The following is a 23,515-nucleotide window of genomic DNA, read 5'->3' as shown; positions in this document are numbered from 1 at the left end:
AAGTCAGTTCATTTTGCTTATATATTAGGAATTTTAGCTGATAAACCTAAAGCCAAATTTGCCGGTCTTACTTTCGCCTTCTGAAATCTAAACTCCAAGATGAAAATTTTGCATATTGTTCTCCAGGACTAGGCTTTGTTCACTTGGTTGAAATAGTCATATCTTTAATAAAAAGTGAGGATTTTTTTCAACAACATTTGTTCTTCCTCTTTGCTTGCCTCTCTGCCTCTCCAGCATTTTTCGAGCAAGCCTGCCAGTCAAGCAAGGTGATTGGAGACTCTGTGATGTCATTCTCCAGGCTGATGTCAGATGCCAACCTCGGGGCTGGCTGGGTGGAAAAATGACCAGCTTGGCTCTTAAGTAATGGCTCCATGTTGCAAGAAGTTGGCAATTCTCTTCTTGCTTTTTTCTTTTTATTGCTTGTTCCACAGTTTGGAGAGCATACACAGCTGCCTGGCAGTTCTGCTCCTAAAGCTGTGGCATCTACCATCAAAGGCTCTTACTCTGACTGCTGCTCCAGACAGGACAATGGCAAATAATACTAAGCCAAGCCCTTCCCCCGAGGTCTCTGAGCTAGAAGTCTGCCAGGAGCTTACTAGAGGGAAATCTGCCTAAAACTGTCCCCAGGATAGGACTTTTCTCAAACAAGCAGCACACAGTGCCCCATGCATATCCAAGGAACTATCGACCAAAAAGGCGAATATAAATATGGCCCCAAAAAAGTCTTGGTTCGTGCTCGTTTCATTTTTCATTCTGCCCCAGTGTTCCTTGTCACACCTGGAAGTCACTCAGTATGAAGTAAACCGCAGCACTTTCCAGAGCTGTTTTTGTGTTTTCTTTTCAACTGCAGATGTCCGGGAAACAGTAAACTCTTGTTTTGAAGCCTTTTAAAATTGAGCTTTTGATTCCAAGCAATTGAAAATTGTTCCTGTTTATTCTTCTTATTGGTGATAGTTTAACTAGCTGGATTTTGTTTTCTCTGGATTATGGTTTTTTATGGTTTTCCTTTAGGAGTTTACCAGTCCCTGGAGTTCACTGGTAGCAGAGGAAAAAAGTGTCCAGAGAAATTGAATTTCTTTTATGTCTACAGAAAAAGTGGCCAGTTGCCATTACAGGATAAAACTAGGGCTTTCTTCCAAAGGGATTCATGGATTAGTAAAATCTGAGCAATATTAATATATTTTTTAAAAATGCAAGTCTAGAGTGCATACTTTGCAAAGTGTCTACAAAAGTAAGTCAAGATAGCCACTTATTTCTGGCATGTGTTGTGGGATAATTATCCTAATAGTTCTTTACTCTTACAATTTAGCAAAAGGGATATTTTACTTAGAGTTGTTTGGGCAAGCCATGACTAATAGTTGCCCAAGTGTAGATCATTTATTAAAATGTCTAAACTCCTTTTTAGTCAAACAGGTAGTTCTTACCATCCTGCACCATTTCTATCAGTTTTTCCTACCCTAGCAACTAAAACTACCCAAGCAGTTATTGAGAATTCACTGTGTACATCCTGAGTTCTGCTATGAAGGCTAAAGGGATGAAGGTGTGATAAAGAAAGTATTTGGGGAAAAAGGGCACATGTTTTCAGTTGGTCCAGACTGTGGATGGTATAAAATATGTGGACGCCAAAAGGGGGACAGGGTAGGCTTTGTCAGAGCATGTTTCTCACAGGAGAGTGTAGGCTCCACATGGGTTCTGTATTATGCAGAGCAGATGGTAGGAGGTAATTCCAGCCTGGAAGATAGCTGAGAAGAGATGTGAGTGGAAAAACCAGGTGGGTAAGGAAGCTAACCATTGTTGGACAGTCATATGTGTCGGGAACTGTGTGAAGTTCTTTACTATATATCTTTAAAAATTTAATCTTCTTTATTAATTTACAGTGTGGTAGGAGGTCTTATGTCTTTATTTTAGAGGAGGAACCTCTTTGTGTGACTGATGGAGTATGTCCCTTGCTTTGGCAGGTGAATTCTTACCCACTGTACTACCAGGGAAGTCCTAGGGGTTGTATTTGTGATACCATTTTGTCAGTGGGATCAACAGAATTTGTCAATGACAAAGGAGAATCAAACATGATACATCTGCTCTTTGGCTTGCATGGCAAACTCAGTGTTATGGTACCATTGGTTGAGATGAGGGTGACAGGAGTGTGCTTGAGTTAGGGAAATTCAAGAAATCTGTTTGGATGGGTTAAATTGGAGGTGTCATATGAGACATGCACGTGAAAATGTGCAACAAGCCACAGCATATATGAGTCTGGTGATGCCTAGGTTAGAGGCCTAAATTAGTGGATCTGACAAATATTTACAGTAATTAAGGCTAGCAGACAAGATGAAGTCATGTAGGGACAGAAAAAGGACATATTGGAGTTAATCATAAAATTCAGGTCCACTTGACTCCAAAGGGTGAAAATGAGCAAGATTAGCTTGGGAGAGACTTTCCTGGCCGAAAGAGAGGGGCCTCTAGAGGTGGCGCAAGAGATGAAGTTAGTACCTCGGGAGCGTGCAGTGAGGGCACACTGCTGTCTCATGGAAAAGACAAGTGAAGCTCCTGAAGGTCCCTGAACGTGGGAAGAATGTAAAGGAGACAAGGACAGGGAAGGTACTGCCTGGGACCTTGTGTGCCCTTCACGGGTAACCACGAGCTGTCAGTGTGAAGCCTCCATGCCCTTGACTTGCAGACTTCCTGGCTTGCTCCTAGGTCGCTTCATTCTAATTGGTCCTGCTCTCACCAGTGAGAACTGGCTTTCCTGAGCATTGTCTGGAGCCCCTTTCCTCTCTCAGAACAGAGCTGAGGACTCCAATGGCATGCTTTCCTAATCGCAGCTCCCTGCCTCTTATTACCTAACTGCCTATGCTTTTCCACCTTGCCTTTTAATTGCCTTTCCAGTTTAGCGTCTGTCCCCTCCTCTTATTGGCACAACTTATGCATTCTGCCAAGTTTCTCCCTTCAGTTCAGTGAATTTGACCTTAGCTGTCAAATCTTTCTGGATGCCATCAGCTTGGCATTTTAAGCGACATTTTAACAGACCTTTCAATTTTTGAGATATAATGTTACCTATATTTTTATTTTGTATTCTTTCATCGCTCTATCTACATAGACTGACTTGTAAATTTCATGTGTACGCTCTTATATTGCAAACTCAAGGAGGGCTGTTATTTTTCAGGGCCTCGCTGTCTCCCCAGAAAGCTTGGTTAAAATATTTTTGACTCTGATGGTCACTAAATTGTTGCCTGAATCAGTATAGCACACTACTCATCAGACTTTCTTCTGCTTGGTGAATATTCCTGCTCGACAATGATCTCATTTTGTTGCCTGAATCAGTATAGCACACTACTCATCAGACTTTCTTCTGCTTGGTGAATATTCCTGCTCGACAGTGATCTCATTTTGTTTAGGCCTGGGTTAATATTCTCGGTTCCCAAGCCTTCTTATGCTTCTCTGCATGTCTGCTTAATCCTACAAGTAGGTCAAGGGAAGCTTGTTGGAAATCAGGTGAATGATTCTGTCGCATGTTGTAACAGAAAAGAATAAGAAAACTCCAAACATCCAAATTCTACTTTTCTCTCACACCCTCTGATGCCCTAGAGTTCTTCCAGAGGTTTCTTCTAGCTGCCCTGCCCTTCCAGAAGCCTCATGGGAAAGTGCAGAGCTCAGGGTGTCCAGCTGATGGAGCCCAGCACAGTGCCTGGGCAGCGGCCTGATGAGGCCAGAGAGGAGTCCCTTGCTGGACTCCTGGTGCCTGATTTGCTGCCTCGTCTGTATGTGAATGTCCAGCCAGGACACCTCCTCCTTGTTAAAGCCAGCTATTCCATATCACGCTCAGCTCCACACAGTTTCTCCCTTTAGATCAGTGTGAGTGTCTCCTGACGCAGGACTCAAGCTCCTCATACACCCTTAGATATGTATTCTTCGGGCATAGCCAGAGAGACTCATTTCTTCTTACTTTATGTCAGTCATAATTTTTGGTTAAGAAAGCATTTAATCATATCTTTATGATTACAGTTGACCCTTTAACAACATAGGTTTGAACTGCACAGGTCCACTTACAGATAGTTTTTTTCTATAGTAAATACTATACCATCTTCAGTTGGTTGAATCTACTAAACTTCATGCTTGAAGGGCCATATACACATATACACTGTATGGAGAGTTGGGGCCCTGAACCCCCACATTGTTCAAAGGTCAACTGTACTTACTATTTTATACTTAGAGATGCTAATATAGTTCAAACTTAGTAAAGTGAGGAGCTCTCCTATAATATCTCCCGGATAGAAGATTTTTCTCCAGAAACTATTCTCCAGGAATCCTCCCTTGACTCAATGAGAAGAAAGTTGATATTTTCTGCTTGATTTCCTTCTCTTGATGAACTTGCCTCCATTGTGGTCTCCCCTCCTCTTCCCAGAGCACTGAGATTGATTGACGCATCCTGAAAATGCTTAATTGATTAATATCTGTGTATCTGAGATCTTGTAACAGCTTCTTATCTATCTCTGAAGGAAGTGAATGGACAGCAACTCTTTGGCTACCTTCTTAATGGTTTCTTCTCATACTTATCTAATATATCTGGTTGACAGTGTTTCAATAAAAAAAGAGACATGGTAGCATAGGGTTATATTTTTTGTGTAAATCCAGGTCTGTTTCCTTCAACTGAACCCTGCCAGATATAATTCCTAATCTTTGATTTTGTCCAAGTTTTCTTGGTCTTAGGCTCATCAGGCCTGTGACAGCAGACCCTGTTACCTTGTCTTCCTCCTTAAAGAACTACTTTCTGGGACTGGAATCTTGACTCAGATCTGTCCTGCAGCCATGAACAGATGTTCTGACTGGCACCTGTTATCCTGACTGAATGAAATGAAAGTTGCTCAGTCACTTGTTCCTTACCCAGAAGAGTTTAGAGTTAGCCACTGATTTGTGATACCACTAGGCACTCCTTTTAGATCACATACAAAACCAGTAACTCTTGCAGATTACTTGCAAAAATAGTAAAAGCTCTATGTTTAGATTTCCAATTAGAGAAGATAAAATCTGCCCTGAGGTAGTTGTCTATTGTAAGGAAGAAGTTGAATGATACTGTGTTTTTAAAATGTTTCTGCTGAAGTCATTGTATATTTTACCTATATTGTGATTGATAAAAGAAAAAAGATCATTTTTCTGCCATCTTCAAGAAGATCTGAATAGTTTTCATACTGTTAATATAACGGTTACCCACTCCAGTATTCTTAGGCTTCCCTTGTGGCCCAGCTGCTAAAGAATCTGCCTGCAATGTGGGAGACCTGGGTTTGATCCGTGGGTTGGGAAGATCCCCTGGAGAAGGGAAAGGCTACCCACTCCAGTATTCTGGCCTGGAGAATTCCATGGACTGTAGAGTCTATAGGGTCGCAAAGAGCTGGACATGACTGAGTGACTTTCACACATACACAATATAACAGCACAGTTTAAGTCAGAACAGTAAGTACCTTAAATAGTGCTACCCTAATTTTCCTGTATCCAGTGAGTATTGATTCATATTTTCTTATGAAAGGTGAGTAAGTACTATAGTCTCATTGTAAAAGGGACTCATATAAAACCATTATAATTAACTAGAATTCACGATGGAATTTCTAATAAGTAGTTTATTTTAGAGTGGCAAGATACAAAATAAATATAAACTTGATAATATCTTCACCCCCATCTTAGCCAAAATTTATATCTGAAAGACTGTTTATACAACTGGATAATGGCTGGACAACATATAAAAAAAGAATTTTGACCCACAAGCTACAGCAACCTACCCAGGAAACCAACCCATTTTTGGTAATAACCAACCTGGGAAGACAGTGTATTTATATCTTGGACTTGGAGAAAGTCAGAATGCTAGTTTTAGTAACAATCTAGGAAGTCAAACAATAACCTCCATAACAGTTGGTCCTAAAAGACCAGGACTTGGTTAATAACTGGTGACTTCCCTAATTTTTGTCCCTGTTTCGAACTTAAGACCAAAGGGAGACAGCCAAGTATGTCCCCTAACCAATCACCTAGGATGCCCCACTTCTAGTTAGTCTGTCTATAGCTCCCCCATGCCAACAGCCTCTAATCAGGACGTATCTGAAGCCCCCTTTTTCCCACTCGGACACTTTCCTACTCCTCTGCTTGCCTTTGAGTCTCTGCCAAAATGCAAGTTTTGGTGACTGACTCTCTTGCTATAGCAAGTTGCAAATAAACAGACTTTGCTTGTCCTCATTTGGGTCAGTCTTTCTTTATTTTCACATACCTGTAGTGTCTTCAAGAAATCTTATTTTGGACTTCCTGGGTGGTCCAGTGGTTAAGAATCCCCCTGTCAATGCAGGGGACATGGGTTCGATCCCCGATCTGGGAAGATTCCACAGGTCACAGGGCAGCTAAGCCCCTGTACCACAGCTACTGAGCTCACGCACCCTAGAGCCTGTGCTTCTTGAGAGAAGTCACAGCCATGAGAAGCCCATGCATTGCAACTAAGAGAGTAGCCTCACTTGCTGCAATTAGAGAAAAGCCTGCCCACAGCAGTAAAGACCCAGCACAACCAAAAATAAATAAATAAATACACTTTAAAAATAAATAAGTAAATAAATACGAAAGATGTTACAAACTTCAGCACCGAAAAGCTAAAAAAAAAAAAGAAAGAAATCTTGTAAAGATATTCCTCTTCTTTCCTTTGCCTACAAGAGTGTTGGTATTCTTAAAGTTTTGAGTTAATAATTTAAAGTTCCTCAGTCTCTTAACTTTGCTGTTATTGAAAATCTATGTCCTCTAATTTAGGCTGAATTTGAAAATTTGATTTTTAATTTAAAATTCAACATTCTGTATCCACAATAAAATAATGTTCTCCAACAGGTTGCATTACAACTAAAATTTTGACAATCTTTGGTATAAAACTCATTGAACTCATTTTGAATGTCAACTGGAATACATCCATAAATTTACTTTTATGTTCATGGTTATGTTTCTCCTCTGAGAATGCAAATAATTCAGCAGTTATTGAGAAAACACAGTGCATAATTTTTCCTCAAATGTTTCAAACTCTTCCTTTGTTCAGTTTGGCATTACCTTCTCCTCATTATTAATATCACACTCTAAAAATTTTTTAAAATTTATTTTACTTAGTTTTTTTCTTTTTAAAATTGCAGTATAGTTGATGATATCATCATCTTATTGCAATCTTTATTACGTTTTATTACCTTTTCCTACCTCATGTTACCAACATCACTGTTTTTCAACGTGTGGTCCTCAGGTCACTTGTATTACCCAAAAAGCTTGTCAAAATGCAAATTCTTGGAGCTCATCCAGGATTTACTGAAGCTGACTTTTGAATTTTCATTTCAAACATGTTCCTCCAGATGAGTTCTATATATCTTATTTATTCTATATACCTGTCTGTGTATTGATGTATCTTCATCATGCTATTTGTCTGCCTAAAGACTAAAATTTAGGAGTCACTAAATGTCTACTAAATGTCTGTCAAGTGCCCAACACAATGTCTTTTATCCTTAAAATGGTCATAAATTATAATCTTTATTTTTTTTTGCTTTTTTTTGGGTCTGTGTATGTGTGTATACACATTTTTCAGTTTGTCTATATTTAAAAAAAATTATTTATTTTAAATGAAACAAAGTAATATTTTTAATGATAAAAGATACAATTTTGAAAAGAAGGTAGACATCATAAACCGTTAGATACCTTAACAACAAAGAAACAAAGATACATAAAGCAAAAATCAGAAGAAATATAAGGGAAAAAATATATTATTGTAGTGAGACATATTAACATTTCTCTGAAAATATTTTACCAAGTGCAGATAAAATAAGAATAGGAGCATCTTGGATGATGTAATTAATAATTTAAATATAATAGATTTATATTGTGTTAATTTATAGTAGTCATATCCTACACAAATATATTTAAAATTTTGTATCTCATATGTTTTTATTAGATGTCCACAGGACATTTAGAAAAACTGGCAAGAAGATAAACATTACTAAATTTCAAAAAGTAGAATTTTGGGTGTGTGATTCAGTTATACATATATGCATATGTTATTTTTGAAATTATTTTCCATTATATATTATTATAAGATATTGACTATAGTTCCCTGTGCTATACAGTAAACCTTTGTTGTTTGTTGCATATTTATTTTTTTAAGTAAGAAACATAGCATTTGATTCCATTTGTCAAAATGTCATAAATTTTTTAGTTAGGCAAAAATTCATAAGTTTTATAAAATATATATATATAAAACATATTATGTATATATAAGGAGAAGGCAATGGCAACCCACTCCAGTACTCTTGCCTGGAAAATCCCATGGACGGAGGAGCCTGGTAGGCTGCAGTCCATGGGGTCTCAAAGAGTTGGACACGACTGAGTGACTTCATTTTCACTTTTTACTTTCCACTTTCATGCATTGGAGAAGGCAATGGCAACCCACTCCAGTGTTCTTGCCTGGAAAATCCCATGGACGGAGGAGCCTGGTAGGCTGCAGTCCATGGGGTTGCTAAGAGTCGGACACGACTGAGCGACTTCCCTTTCACTTTTCACTTTCATGCATTGGAGAAGGAAATGGCAACCCACTCCAGTGTTCTTGCCTGGAGAATCCCAGGGACGGCGGAGCCTGGTGGGCTGCTGTCTATGGGGTCGCACAGAGTCGGACACGACTGAAGCGACTTAGCAGCAGCAGCAGCATGTATATATATATGCATACAGAAACTTTTCTACTACGCTTGATAAAGGCTTGAGAAAGAACATAAAAAAAGAGATGGAGAAATTAGAAAATATAAACTAAATGAAATGGGAGCACTGAATATGAAATAGAAAAAGTGAAACAAAAGAGATAAAAATAAAAGATCCTCATCCCCAGTTATTTTTAAACATGGCTACTCATTAGAAGCATACCTGGGGCTCTGGCAAAAGATAAAAAGCAATACCTAAGCATTTGTATTTTTCAAAAAGTTCCAAGATAATTCTAATATGCATCTGGATTTTAAAAAGTGATTACAGATTTTTCTATTAAATGGTAGTTTTGGTGATACAGAATTCTATAATTTTTCTTTGACCAATCATGATACAATGGTATTAAGTGAATAACAGTCACTTAATTACAATAGCAAAAGATGTTTATCAGTTTTCACAATCAATAGCCAGACAAATAATAAAAGATAACTATACTTGCAAACCATAATGGGAACATGACTAACCTAACAATATAAAATAATTACATACAATTTGGGGGGTCAAACAGAGTGATGTGGTAAGTTTAAGTGCATACATGCACAGGTTTTCGTACACCCAGCCAGTCTATGTCTTTTGGTTGGTGCATTTAATCCATTTACATTTAAGGTAATTATTGATATGCATGATCCTATTAACAGTTTTCTTAACTGTTTTTTTTAAATTTAATTTTATTTTTTTTAGGTAGGGCTTTTCCTTCTCTTGTTTCTTACCTAGAGAAGTTCCTTTAGCATTTGTTATAAAGCTGGTTTGGTGGTGCTGAATTCTCTTAACTTTTGCTTGTCTGGAAAGATGTTGATTTCTCCATCAAATTTGAAGGACAGTCTTGCTGGGTAGAGTATTCTTGGTTGTAGGTTCTTTCCTTTCATCACTTTAAATTTGTCATGTCCTTCCATTCTGGCTTGTAGAGTTTCTGTTGAGAAGCCAGCTGACTGCCTGATGGGAGTTCCCTTGTATGTTATTTGCCATTTTCTCCTTGTTGCTTTTAATATCTTATCCATCTTTAATTTTTGTCACTTTGATTACTATATGTCTCGGTGTGTTCCTCCTTGGGTTTATCCTGCCCAGGACTCTCTGTGCTTCCTGGACGTGGTTGGTTATCTTCTTTCCCATGTTAGGGAAGTTTTCAGCTAGTATCTCTTCAAATATTTTCTCAGGTTCTCTCTCTCTTCTCCTTCTGGACTCCTATAATGCAACTATTAGTGTGTTTAATGTTGTCCCAGAGGTCTCTTAGGCTGTCTTCATGTCTTTTCATTCTTTTTTCTATATTCTGTTCTGTGGCAGTGATTTCCACCATTCTGTCCTTCATGTCATTTATCCATGCTTCTGCCTCAGTTATTCTGCTATGGATTCCTTCTAGTGTATTATTCATCTCTGTTTGTTTGTTTAGTTTTCGTAGGTCTTTGGTAAATATTTCTTGCATCTTCTCAATCTTTGCTCCGTTCTTTTTCTGAGATCCTGAATCATATTCACTACCATTATTTTGAATTCTTTTTCTGGACGGTTGCCTGTCTTCATTTCATCCAGTTGTTTTTCTGGGATTTTATCTTGTCCCTTCATCTGGGACATAACTTTCTATTTTTCATGCTGATTAACTTCCTGTAACGTCCTTCTACTCCACCATCTTGAACCAACCCTATAATCTCTGTTTTATATTGAGAATACTGTGGCTGGAGACAATAAATGACTTGTTCAGAGACACACAGCTAGTAAACCATAAAGCTGGAAATAGAATCCAGATTGTCAATACAGAAATAATCTTATATGTTAAGAAGAAAAATCTAGCCTTTTTATGGGGACTGATTTTTTTTTCTCGCCACACTAAGTGGTATGCAGGATCTTAATTTCCTTACCAGGTATCAAACCTATGCTCCCTGCAGTGGAACAGCAGTGTTTTAACCACTGAACCACCAGAGAAGTCCATCTTTCCTTTCTTTAAGGTGTATTAAAAGTTTTATTTTATTTTGATTTACAAGGTTGTATTAATTTCTGCTGTACCGCAAAGTGATTCAGTTATACACATATATACATTCTTTTTCATATTCTTTTCCATTATAGTTGATCACAAGATATTGAATATATTTCTCTGTGTTATAGAGTAGGATCTTGTTGTTTATTCATTCTATAGGTGATAGTTTGCATCTGCTAATCCCAAACTCCCAGTCCACCTCTCCCCCACCCTTTCTCCCTTTTGGTAGCCGTAAGTCTGTTCTTTAGGTCTGTGAGTCTGTTTCTGTTTAGTTATTAGATAAGGTCATTTTTGTTATATTTTATATTCCACATACAAGTGTTACCATATGGTATCTGTTTTTCTCTAATTTAATTCACTTAGTATGATACTCTTGAGCTCATCCGTGTTGCTGCAAATGGCATTATTTCATTCTTTTTTATGGCCAAGTAGTGTTCTGCTGTATATATGTACCATATCTTCTTTATCTGTTCATCTGATGATGGCCATTCAGGTTGTTTCCATGTCCTGGTTATTGTGAACAGTGCTGCTATGAACATAGCAGTGCATATATCTCTTTGAATTACAGTTTTGTACAGATACATGACCAGGAATGGGGTTGCTGGATCACATGGCAACTCTACTTTTAGTTTTTTGAGAAACTTTTTAGGGACTTATTTTAATGCTCTATTGAATCAACCATCCAATCGAGCTGCAAGAGCTCTCTGGTAGCTAGGTGTAAACATAGGTTAAATTGTGAGATATGTTTTGATGATGAAACTTAACCATCATACCATTTATGATATAAGCAATGTCTCAGTGGAGGCCTTGAGCAAAGGTGATGAGTTCTCCAGGGCAGTTGTGGATGATCTGTTCTTAGAGCAGCAAGCAGTATAGTTTCAGCAGAGAATCCTGTGATTGTTGAGACTGGTACAGAACTTGAACTGTGGGGAACTAAGTTCATTTTCTGTTGGCAAAACAGCTCTAAGGGAAAGTCTTAAAAAGGCTTATAAAAACTTAAAAGGCCCTTGGACATCAAATGGCTCTTACAAATTAATCAGAAACATATGGATTAGATTTCTCATAAAATACATTTAGGTTTAAAATTATGGGAAAAAGTACAGGGCAAAATGTCTTTTAGGTTTGTCCAAACCAAACCCCAAATGCTTGGGAAAAGTTGGAAATACTGCAACAACGGAAGGAGGATGCTGAGGACATATGTGGCATCTTCAGGTAACACAGGAAAAGAGTCCCATTCTACAGTGGGGCAGGGCCTGAGCGCACCTAGAGATGTGGATGACAGCTCTGATGGGTTTCCGTGATGCCAGCTGATTTGAGAAGGATGCTGGGAGTAGATGGGAAGGAAGGAGAAGTTTGGAGGCAGAGGAGATAGTCTTTCACTGTTCCCAGGAGGGTTGGCTAGTGGCATTCTTCCCCTCCCTGAGCAGGTATGGTCCCATTCTTACCCTCAGCAAGTCTTCTGAGAGCAACCTTGGTGTAAAAGGAGGGATTTCTGGCTGGGGAGAAGAGGACCTGAATTTTAATCCTAGCTCTGCCATTTCCTGGCTGGCTGATGTTCAAGGCATTCCCACCCTAAGACAAATGAATGCCATTCATGATGCCGGAGGCTTACTAAGCTTCAGTTTCCCACCGGTTGAATGGGAGCTAGCACAAATAGCTCCCATCACAAATAGCTATGCTCTGATAACACTTGGAGTAGTGTTGGGAAGATTTAGGTAAGATGATGATCTACTTCACTTAAGCACAGTGCTTGGTACCTTCTGAGAGCTCAGGAAATGACTATATTATTGTTATTCTTTGGCATGATCCTAATGTTCTTGTTTCTTAGATTTCTAAGGAAAAAGGAGTCAGTTGCCACACAGGAGGGAGGAAAGGATGAAGAAGGTATGTGGGAACAAAGGGTTTTTCTTGTGTCTAGGAAGAAGATAAATTTTAGAATTGAGTTTAAAAATAAATATTGGAAAGACTGTTCTCTTGGATGGAGGGGTGACTCTGATCTATTAATTCCTCCTTCAGACGCAAACAACTTTTGGTTCTTTCTTTTAAAAAAGTAAGTGCCAGTCATGGATCACAAATGGTTATTTAGTCTTCTAAACTTGTGTTTCGTTTGTTCAAATAGTATTACATGTATTTCGTGAACAATTGTCTCAAAGAGTTTTGAAGTTAAAAAAGTCTTTTCACAGACTCACTGTCTTTTCAGTACCAGAAAAGACTTATCGGAAATGGATAATTGAGTGTCACAAAAACCATCAGTCTATTTTGACCAGGTTCTTTCTCTTTTCTCTGATCTGGGCTTCCACACTTGCCTCCTGTTTGCCTAGAGATCATGGCCCTCCGTGAGTGCAACTCAAACCTTAATGCCGCTAGATCTTTGGAGGTAACACGTGCTAAGTCCCTTCAGTAGTGTCCGACTCTTTGCAATCCTATGGACTGTAGCCCGCCAGGCTCCTCTGTCCATGGAATTCTCCAGGCAAGAATAGCGGAGTGGGATGCCATGCTCTTCTTCAGGGGACCTTCCCAACCCAAGGATCAAACCTGTGTCGCTTCCATTTCCTGCATTGGCAGGCAGGTTCTTTTACCACTAGTGCCACTCACTTCCCCCAACTCTTCTCCTCCTCCAACCTCACCTCACAGCTTATTCAAAGCTCAGGGAGACTGAATAACTGACTAAATTTGTTTGCTTAAGGAGTGATCTGCCTGGAAGAATGTTTTCTTGCCTTTGAAAATATTTTGGTTGTTGTCTTCTTGTTACTTCAAAAAAGAGCTTGAATCCATATGGGTACAAACATCTATGTTGAGTATATACTCTGGACATTCTGAAGTAGTATTATTTAGATACTTAAATATATATATATATATATATATAAAAGCATCAGTATGTTCTATTAATAATTTGTGTTCTTAGATCTCTTAGCGTTCATTTTTGTGTTCATATTTGTTTATGTAACCTTTGTAGCACCATGCATCAGATATTGATAAAACACACCTCTCATATCTGGGAAAATGAATGTGAATCTCTTCTGTTATTGGTTGCCTAACCATTTGCTCACTTATGTGAATACATACATATTTTACTTAATTACAGATTTTAAATGGAAGAGAAAGGACTAATAATTTAATGTTACCATGAGAATTCAGTTTATTTTATTATTCTGAAATTTATGGTTAACTATAGTTTTGCTTATACATGTAGTGGTTAACACATTTTAGGGGTATACCTACAACGGAAAAAAGCCATCCACCACTGAGAACTTCTCGTTAAAACTAAATTGCATAAGCTCAGAGCAGTGTGTTACATAAGAAGACAATTTACAATCATCATGATAACATAGGCTGTTTTCTGGAAAGAAAAGATAGCAATATCTGTAAAACTGCACCTGCAAGGAGGCTATAATTTCTGTGTGGCTGTGACAGACAATGTGAATCATGGATTATTACCATTTTTTTTAAAGGGCTCCATGCATTTCCCATTATTTATTATAGCTCCTATAGGATTTGCCCCAGTATACTCACATGGATTGAGATAGATATATATTCAGACACACAGATGTGTATATAGTTATATACTTATACACATATATTATACATACACAGATTATGCTTGTAATTTATGGCAAAGAAAATAAATAAGCTCAATGGCTAAAGCCTTGCAAAACACCCAAACTCAGACAAAAGGAGCCTTTACATCTGCCTGTTAAACTTGGGACTAAATCCCTGGAAGGATTCTCAAAGCTGCTGCCCAGATTTTCAAGGAGAAACCTCAATCTCGTTAATGAACCATAGCCAAGGGCCAGGTTTCCCTCCGGTGTACATGCACCCAGTGGCCTCATTTGTCATTTTGCTCTGGGCTCTGCTGAGCTGCATCCAGCCCCAAGTGCCCATGGATGTGACTGATTCCAGCAAAACCAAATGGAGCTCTTTCTTTGCACTTTCCTGTTGTCATCACAAGCTGTTTATAAGCCCGGTTCTCTTGGTGCCAAATGATTCCCTGCTGCAAATGAATCACTTCTGCAAAATATTTATAGTTCAATCTACTAGATATTTAGTAATTGTACATGGCAACAGTCAGGGCAGAAATTGAAAGTGTGTCAAGTTTGATCTCTGTCTCCTTTTTTCTTTCCTGATAACCTTGACTACTTTCAGACATCTCTAGTCTCAGCATTCTTTCTGCATCAGCTACGTATTGCTACAATAATGCTGAGTAACAAACAAGTGTACAGCCTCAGGGACATATTTAGCATTTATTGTTCATTCTGGAGTCAGCTGGGAGTAAGCTGGAGGGTTCTGTTCATCTTGGCTGAGCTTGTTCACCTGTCTTGGGTGAGGTCAGCTAGCTCTTCAGTGATCTAAGATGGCCTCAGTGGGGGCAATTGGCTTTGCTAGGTGCCTCATCTTCAACAGGTGAATCCAGGCATGTTCTTACGATGTCAGCAGAGGAGCAAGAGGGAGGGTAAGCTCAATTGTGCAGCACCTTTCAAATCTTCTTACATCACATTCCTAACATCTCATTGGTACAGTAGATCACTTGGATGAGCCCAGAGTGGAGGGCATTGTCAAATTACATGGCAAAAAGTATGGATATAGAAAGGGGTGAAGAACTGGACTGTGCTTTTGATGTATTATCCCATTCCTGTATCCCATGGAACAGCCTCTCAGGAAAGGATTTAAGCTACATTTACATTAAGCTGAAATCATGGTTTTGTGCAAAGCTAACATGGCAACTGCCATGGCTATCTGCTTTATAGATATGACAAAAACACAGGAGTAAAGGAATGAGGCTTTGTGGTCGAGTCACAATGGCCACAAATTCTTCACCATTTTACCAGCTGATTCTTCAGTTGGTTCTATTCCTCCATCCCTTTGAATCTGGTTGGGGCCGGTAGCTGCATGATTCCTAGAACACAGTGGAAGTGACCTATTGTCCGTCCTGGGTCCAGCCTTTCAGAGGATTGGCAGCTCCTGTGTGCGCCTTCTTGGAAAGTTCATTCTAAGGAGGTTCTCTCTCAGAACACAGTTGCCATGAGATAAGAAGCCAAGACTGCATGGAGAAGCCACAAAAGGTAGCCTCAACTGCCATCCACATGCACAGATGGTTGAGCCCAACTGGGCTCCAGAAGCTTGCAGCCTTGCCAGCGTCTTGTGGGTGTGACGATCTGTCTCTCTTGGCCCAGAGTTGTGAGAGACAATAAAATGGCTATAGTTTATTTAAGTCACTAATATATGGGATGGTTTGCTATGCAGCCATGGATAATGGAAATGCACTACACCACAAATGACATTCTAGGCATTCGACCAAGGGGAAAGAGGGAAGTATTTTTGATCTGTAGATTTTTCTAGAGCCTTTGTAAAAGGTAGTGACCCATTTTACCTAAACTCATAGCCAACTTTGCAAATAATTCTATGACAGGGTAAATGTAGTTTATCAAGTGTGCTGACTTCCAAGTAGAGAATCATGTGAATCTCAGAGGCATCTCAGCCATTGTAGGCTTTGCCACATCAGCGCCTAGAGTTCCATTCTCTATTTTTGACTCCAGAGAGCACAGCAGAGGGTTCCTCAGAGCAGAAAAGAGGGGCTGCCTTCTCTCTTGTCCCTTCCTATGACATGCAGGTGCTATTGTGGGGGTGAAAACACAGACACACACACATACTTTATTATTATTACTTTAAAAACTTAGATGTTTTTAACTTTTCCTGTTGCCAATTTTATCCTTCAGTAACACCCAGCATAGTTCAGAGCCCCGCGTCCCTCTCCCCTCCCTGCCCCCCAGCCCCCACATCTGCTGATGAAGACCAATCTCTGCCCATGACATTGAGTTTCATTTTGAAACAGAGTTGCTGTCATGGCTGACAAGTCATACTGTGCCTTACCAGAACAAATAGCATTTCTGTTTGAATTGCCACCTGCTGTGAGTTGTCCAGATTTTTTATCTCTTCCTTGTGGCTTCCCCGGTGGCTCAGACAGTAAAGAATCTGCCTGTAATGCAGGAGACCTGGGTTCGATCCGTGGGTTGGGAAGATCCCCAGGAGAAGGGAATGGCTACCCACTCCAGTATTCCTGCCTGGGGAATTCCATGGACAGATGGTCCTGGCAGGCTGTAGTTCTTGGGGTCGCAAAGAGTCAGACATGACTGAGAGACTAACTCTTGCTGCAGATGGTCAGAAGCTGACTGTATCACTGTTCAACTCAGATAGTTGTCCTATCTAGCTGAAAATTTCTGTATTGTCATTCCCTCTCCCCCTCAGCTTTATCTAGGTATAGCTGACAAATTAAATCGCACATATTTTAAGTGTAAACATTATATTTGATATACATATACACAATTTTATATACATTGCCAGAATCAAGTTAACACATCCATCACTTCACAAAGATACATTTTGTGTGTATTGAGAACAATGAAGACCCATTCTTTTTTTTTTTTTTTCTTTTGAGGCAAGGAATATGGCTTTATTTGGAAAGTCAGTTGACTGAGAAGATGGCAGATTAATGTCTAAAAATAACCACCCTGAAGATCTGTTCTTTCAGAAAACTTCAAGAATGCAATATAGTATTAAGCATGATCACAGTACTGTACATTAGATCCCTAGAATTTATTCATCTTATAAGTGAAAGTTTGTACCCTTTAGTTAACGTCTTCCCATTTGTCCTCCGCCCCAGCCCCTGGTAACTACCATGCTACTATTTTTGTGATTGAACATTTTTTTAAGAGTCCACCTATAAGTGATACCACTCAATACTTTTCTTTCTCTGTCTGTCTTATTGTACTTAGCGTAATGCCCCCCAGCTTCATTCTTGTTTTCAAAAATGGTGGGATTTCTTTCTTTTTTTTTTTAATGGCTGAATACTAACCCATTGTATGTATGTATCTATCTGTCTATCATCTATCTTTCTATCATCAATTCCATTTTCTTTATCCATTCACTCATTGATGGACACTTAGGTTGTTTCCATGTCTTTAGCTATTGTAAATAATGCTGCAATGAACATGTGGGGTACAGATATGAAACTGATTTCATTTCCTTTGGGTGTACACCCAGAGAAGGGAATGGCAACCCACTCCAGTATTCTTGCGTGGAGAATCCCATGGACAGAGGAGCTTGGCGGGCTACAGTCCATGGAATTGCAGAGTCAGGCACGACTGAGCGACTGACACATACATCCAGAAGTGGGATTGCGGGGTTATATGGTATTGGGTTGGCCAAGAAGTTTGCACGGGCTTTTCTGTAAGATGTTATGGAAAAACCAGAATGAACTGTTTGGCTAACCCAACAGTTCTATTTTTAATTTTCTCCCCCTGTTTTTAGCCCCATACATCCCTCTGCTTTCCTTTGTGTTTGGTGCCCCTGAGTCTGGAGCCTCTGTAACTTGCTTCCTGCGGAGAACAAGGCTGTGGTGTCTGGCAAGAGCCAGGGCCAAGTCAACCCCTGTCTGGGCAGAATAGGAGAAAAGACCTACTTGGAGAGAGATGTCTTGTTTCCTTGTCTGCCCAGACAGGGGCTGTGGAGGTAGACTTTCACAGCTACCTCCTGGGGGACTGTCCCTCCAAATGTGACCCTGTCAGAGGTTCTATGCAGCAAACTGGCATAACTCTCCTCAGTACTGTGACTTCTGTAGACTCTCAGGTTACATATTTTATAATTTCTCTGGCTTCACTAAGTTGCACATCATTCCTTCAACTCTGTCTTTTCAAAATTAATGTAAATGCATTGCGTGCTGAAATCTCCTCATTGTCTTTATGGGTTAAACTATTGAAAAAATACCCTTGCTGTATTTTACATGGATTTAAGTATGAACAGGTGATAAGCTCATGTTGTCAATACTCCATGTTTAGCCAGAACTCTTTCTTGAATTTGAACTGATTTAGAATCTAGCAGTGTTATGATGCTAATTTAGTTCTCTCCCGAGAGAGACTTCTAATTTCTTGAGGAACCACACACTGGTTCCCACAGTGGTTGTACTGTTTTACAGTCCCACCAGCACTATACAGGATCCCCTTTTCTCCACATCCTTGCTAAAATTTATCTCTTATCTTTTGGATACTAGCCATCCTAACAGGCATGAGATGATGTCCCACTGTGACTCTTAAACAAATCAATCACCAAAGGATCAGGGGCTAGAGACACACTGCCAGCCTGGTGCAGTGAAGATGGTTCTGGGCCCAGGCTTATGAGAATATTAGGTGCTAATAATATCTGCAATGTCTGTGGGTCTCTTCAGCGTCAATGGGCCTCAGTTTCCTCATCTGTAGAGTGGGAGTAGATTAGAGATGACAGCCCTGTAAGGCCTCTCCTAGTTTTACAGTTCTCAGATTTTTGCAGAGCACCTGGAGATTACTGACTGATATTTGGAGACTTCTTTGAGAGTTCTTTCCATGATGTAGGCAGTGTGGAGTGTCATAAGGAACATGTGCCTTAGGAAAATGAACACACCTATCATGCTTCAGAGCCTTACCCCGGCTTTTTTTTTGCTTACTTTCCATGTTTAGTTTGAAAGTGAGATCCATGGTCTTACAGTACTTCTTTGATTCACTGCCAATATTTGCTGAAGCAAACCAAAGGGACAGTTTAGGCTTGTGTACAGTAAAGAGGGACAGATGACAGAAATAGTCCTTTCACTTCAACTAGTGCATTGAGAACCCAGTTTTTTCTTCATGGTGGAGAGGGGTCTTCCAGGATATCTCCTCCGATGTCGAGGGCTAAGGGCCCTGTCTCTTTGCCCACCCCTTTTGCTTCGTTTTCTGAGCTGTTGGGAATAGTCTGTATCTCCTAGGATAGCTCTGGGATTAGCACATCCTGGCCTGGACCCATTTCCTCAGGAGGTGCTGGGGGGCCTAGACTCCAAGGTGCAAGCTGGATGGAACATGCCAGATGGCCGGATAAAGTCATGCTGGCACTTGATCCTGTGGCAAAGCTCTGGGGTGATGAATGGTGCACTAAACCGATGAGCATTACATTAGAAACTTGGAAAGGTGTATTCACTTACTGATGGCAAATTCAGCAATGATTGAACACACCCAGCCACTTTTCAAGTGCTATGGGGTTAGCAAAAGCACAAAGCCTGTTTTGCCCAGAATTTTTTCCTCATAATTTTTAAACTTGTGTGCATCTTAATGGAAATTTAATCATATGTTTCAGATTTATTTACACTTAACTCATCAAAATGTTGTTTTGTAAGAGGGAATTAAGGTCCAGGAAGCCTTTTGAGTTTTTTTTTAAATAAGGACTTTTCTTTTTTCTTATAAACAGGAAACCATGTATCACTGAGAGAAAACAAGCTTGAACCCCAAAAGATTCAAGTTTGATTTGAAACTCAGGAGTCATGAACACCAGGAATACTCTGAGGTGAAATGGACTTCTGTTTTATTCTTAGAAATTCACAGGGAGACAGCTGAGGATTTCAGCAGAACATGATTTTCCTAAAGTTAGTGAATGTCCTGCAAGGTAGCATACAAATTAAAAATGCTATAGCTTTTTTTTTTTTCATATCACTTGCTTTTGACACATTTATCAATACTTTTCTCCTGCATAAAAATTGGGTGAAGTATAAAATCACATCATAAGCAGAGATTTCATTTCATATCAAGTTTCTTAGGTAGCATTATAATTATTATTGAACAAAAAAGCAAATTTTGTGCAAACAAAAAATAACCATTTGCAAGGAAAACCATGGCCTGATTTTCTAATTATTTTGTCTGTACTGGCTGTGTCTGTACAGATAAAATGGAAAGGTGGTTGGTTCATTTGTAGATGTCTGTAACAGACTTTTTTCCCCTGCTCAAAGAGTTGAAGCAGTTACCACAAAGCATCTAAATATTAAGGAATTCATTGTCTTGATAGCCTGAATTAGTATTTGTATACTTTTATATACTTATATTTTTAGCCTTATATGCTTTGCTTTTATACTCTATTTAATTTATGCTTTTTTACTTTACTTATAAGTGTATGTACTTATATAATTTTAAGCTCTAAATATTTTACTTATATGCTCTTTATTCACTTTATACTTACTATTTTATTTATATTTGTGTACTTATATATTACAGAATCTGGATTAGTAGTTATATTAGAGTTCATTTTTACTCTGTGTACATTGTATCTATAGATACTTCATCATCCTTTTGGTATCAACCTGTTTATTTCCCCTTGGAAATACAGATCAATTGATTTAGTTGCTAGAAAAGTTGAAATGAGCAAAGTGGACTGACCATTCAATCAACACTTAGTCCTTGTTTGTAGGGGCTGGAAAAACCCTAAGAGCATTCACTTCATGCTTGCCAGGGAGGTGCCTCTAACAGACTGAGGCTTTGTCAATAGAGCCAAATGCTGAACGGGAAGTTTCTCCAGGTCCAGTTTTCTGGAGTACATGATATGAATCCATCTTTCGTGAACCTGTCATTTTCTCACTTAAATCTTGTTTGTGTGTGTGCGTGTGTTTTAGTAGGAGTAGCTCCTCTAGTTCACCACCACCTGACTAAACTTTATGTTCCTGCTACTATGAATCTACCACTGTGACTTTAAATATGGCTCAAGGTAAGACTAGTTTTATAGCTACATGTAACAAGTTGGATGGGTCTGAAAAGTATTTTCAACAATATCTTACACATTAAGAATTCTTGTTTTATTACTAATATTTTACTGCAGGTTAAAAAAAAATGTATAACTGGCAGAAACAACTTTTGGAAAAGTGAGTAGATTTGAAAAAATGAACCACAGAATAAAGTTTATCAATGCCATGATCACAGCCAATGAAGTCACTGACTAGAAACTTCCCAGGTTCACATCTTTTCCAGCTGTGCAGAGGAACTCTATCAGATCTGCCCAGGAGAGCAATAAAGAGACGTGGTGGCAAAACACAAGATAAATAAGTGCTCATCCTGTGTGAGATGCCTTCCATCCGCTTTGGGAAAACCTCCTTGTGGCAGGAAGAAGCCAGGTAGCCTGGAATAAAAGAGTAAGTGGTGTCTGCCAAGCAGGTACCCAAGAGCCAGCTGGCAACCAGGGACTCAGATTTGAATGGCAAAATTTTTGTCAAAGGAAAAACAAGGATTGCACCAGCTTCGAACCCAACACTTAGTGGCTTCATCAAAGAGACTGTGGGGGAATTCGGCACATAAATAAAGATAAACAAACTTAAAACCAGGCTTTATAGGCCTGGAGTAGCATGTTAGCTATTACGGGGCTGCTGCTGATGTCCAAGGATGCGTCACTGTGGGTGATTATGGCTCTTGGAAGAGTGCAGAGCTAGGCTGGGCTTAGCTGGGGTGGTGCAAGTTAAGTTACTGGACTTTTATGTGGAGGTTGAGCTCTTTTGACAATTCATTCGTCAGACTATCTCCAATGTATGCTAGTCACATTCGCGTGCACTCTGAATTTGACCAAATCAGTCTGCATCAGCTGCTCAATGATTATATAATTCTGTGCTCCTCTGTGAAAAAACTCAGAGAACATATATTGCATCGTTAAACTTTATGTCACAGTAGATATCCTCAAAAAGTGTGATTCATTTTCAATGCGTGTGTATGTGAAATTCACCTTTGAGTGCACATTGTTATCTTTCCTTCTTTTTCAGATTTAAAATTAAAATATGTATTTTTTAATTTTGAAAAATGACATGAGTTCCATGTGAGAAGAGGGCTTCTAGGCAGTGAGAGTCTCCCTGGAAAGTTTTCCTTTTTTATTTAGTTTAGGTTCATGATTGCAATAAAAAAAAATCATATTTTTTTGAAAACTTGAAACATAGAAATACACAAGCTTCTCCTCTCCTCTCCCTGTAATTTAAACAAAATTCAAATACCCATCACAATTGGTTTCACCTTTAAAGGGCCTTTACTGGAAGGAGCCAAAGAACTTGGTTCCCTTCTTCCTTCCCTAGAATGTATTCGGCTTTGTTCTTTGCAGCTGAGGCAATTGCTGTTAAAGAGAGTTTCAATTTAATATGTAATTAATAGTTTGGCATTTCCCAAGGGCTTTCCTTGGGACCCTTTGTGTATCTGTTTTGTATTACAGGGCTCCCTTGCTAAGTATTTCCAGATCATATAGATTTAGATAAGACAAGTTCCAGAACTTAGAGTATTTTTTATTTTGACATTTACAGTATTTATTAGTGTAATGAAAGTAATACTTTGACAAGTCCCCAAGTAATAAATGGCAATATTCTCAACCCCTGAGTAGGTTAGAGTAACTTTCAGTGGCTAGTGACCACCTGTTATCCAACTGTTCTCCTTTCAGAGGTGTTAGCAAATTTGAAATACCTCAGGATCAGCCCTTTTAGACTGCTTTCTCCTGATGGTAATTGTATTTCCCCTCAGTCCCTCTGGGTGGTCGGTGAGTCTGTCATATCTTGTTCCTTCATCTGTAAGAATTAAAGAGTTAGGAAGGGATGAACTACAACCCCAGGCAAATCACATCCTCTGTGCCTGGGCTGAGCATGGGGCATGCTGGGACCCTTGGTGTGTCAGGGGGAGCAGCTATCACCCCCAAACCATGTCTGTAATTGCAGCATGGGTCACCCCATATGTCAGGAGACAGGACTTTTCTGAAGCATAATTTCAACTGAATCTGGGAACTAATAATTGTTCACTTGGACATTTTGCAGAACAATCTTTAGTGAAGTGGGTTGGGTGGGCTTAATTCATTCTCCCTTTCTCCCTTCTCTGTAGATCTTTGCTGTTCTTATGGAATTTATCTCATTTTGCAACATATAGTAATATGTTCTACTAGGAACATGTGTCTCTATGCTCTACTGGGTCTGAGCCTGGGAAGGGACTCTTTTTCTCACTGTTCAATCTTCCCAGCTCTCAGCAAAGCACT

General features: G+C 39.3%; 1 long non-coding RNA gene across 1 annotated transcript in view; it reads left to right on the top strand.

The window, feature by feature from the left end:
• The window catches only part of LOC122451064, an 84,031-nt gene extending 62,637 nt beyond the window's left edge, over positions 1–21,394 (top strand). The window contains exons 2-4 of the long non-coding RNA XR_006272299.1: positions 19,952–20,047; positions 21,147–21,235; positions 21,347–21,394. This is a non-coding gene — a long non-coding RNA (uncharacterized LOC122451064). The remainder of the gene's footprint in view (positions 1–19,951; positions 20,048–21,146; positions 21,236–21,346) is intronic.
• Positions 21,395–23,515: the final 2,121 nt, after the last annotated feature.

The sequence above is a fragment of the Cervus canadensis genome, chromosome 12 (assembly GCF_019320065.1).
Source record: "Cervus canadensis isolate Bull #8, Minnesota chromosome 12, ASM1932006v1, whole genome shotgun sequence".
Classification (NCBI taxonomy): Eukaryota; Metazoa; Chordata; class Mammalia; order Artiodactyla; family Cervidae; genus Cervus; species Cervus canadensis.
This window is presented reverse-complemented; position numbering and strand designations above follow the sequence as displayed.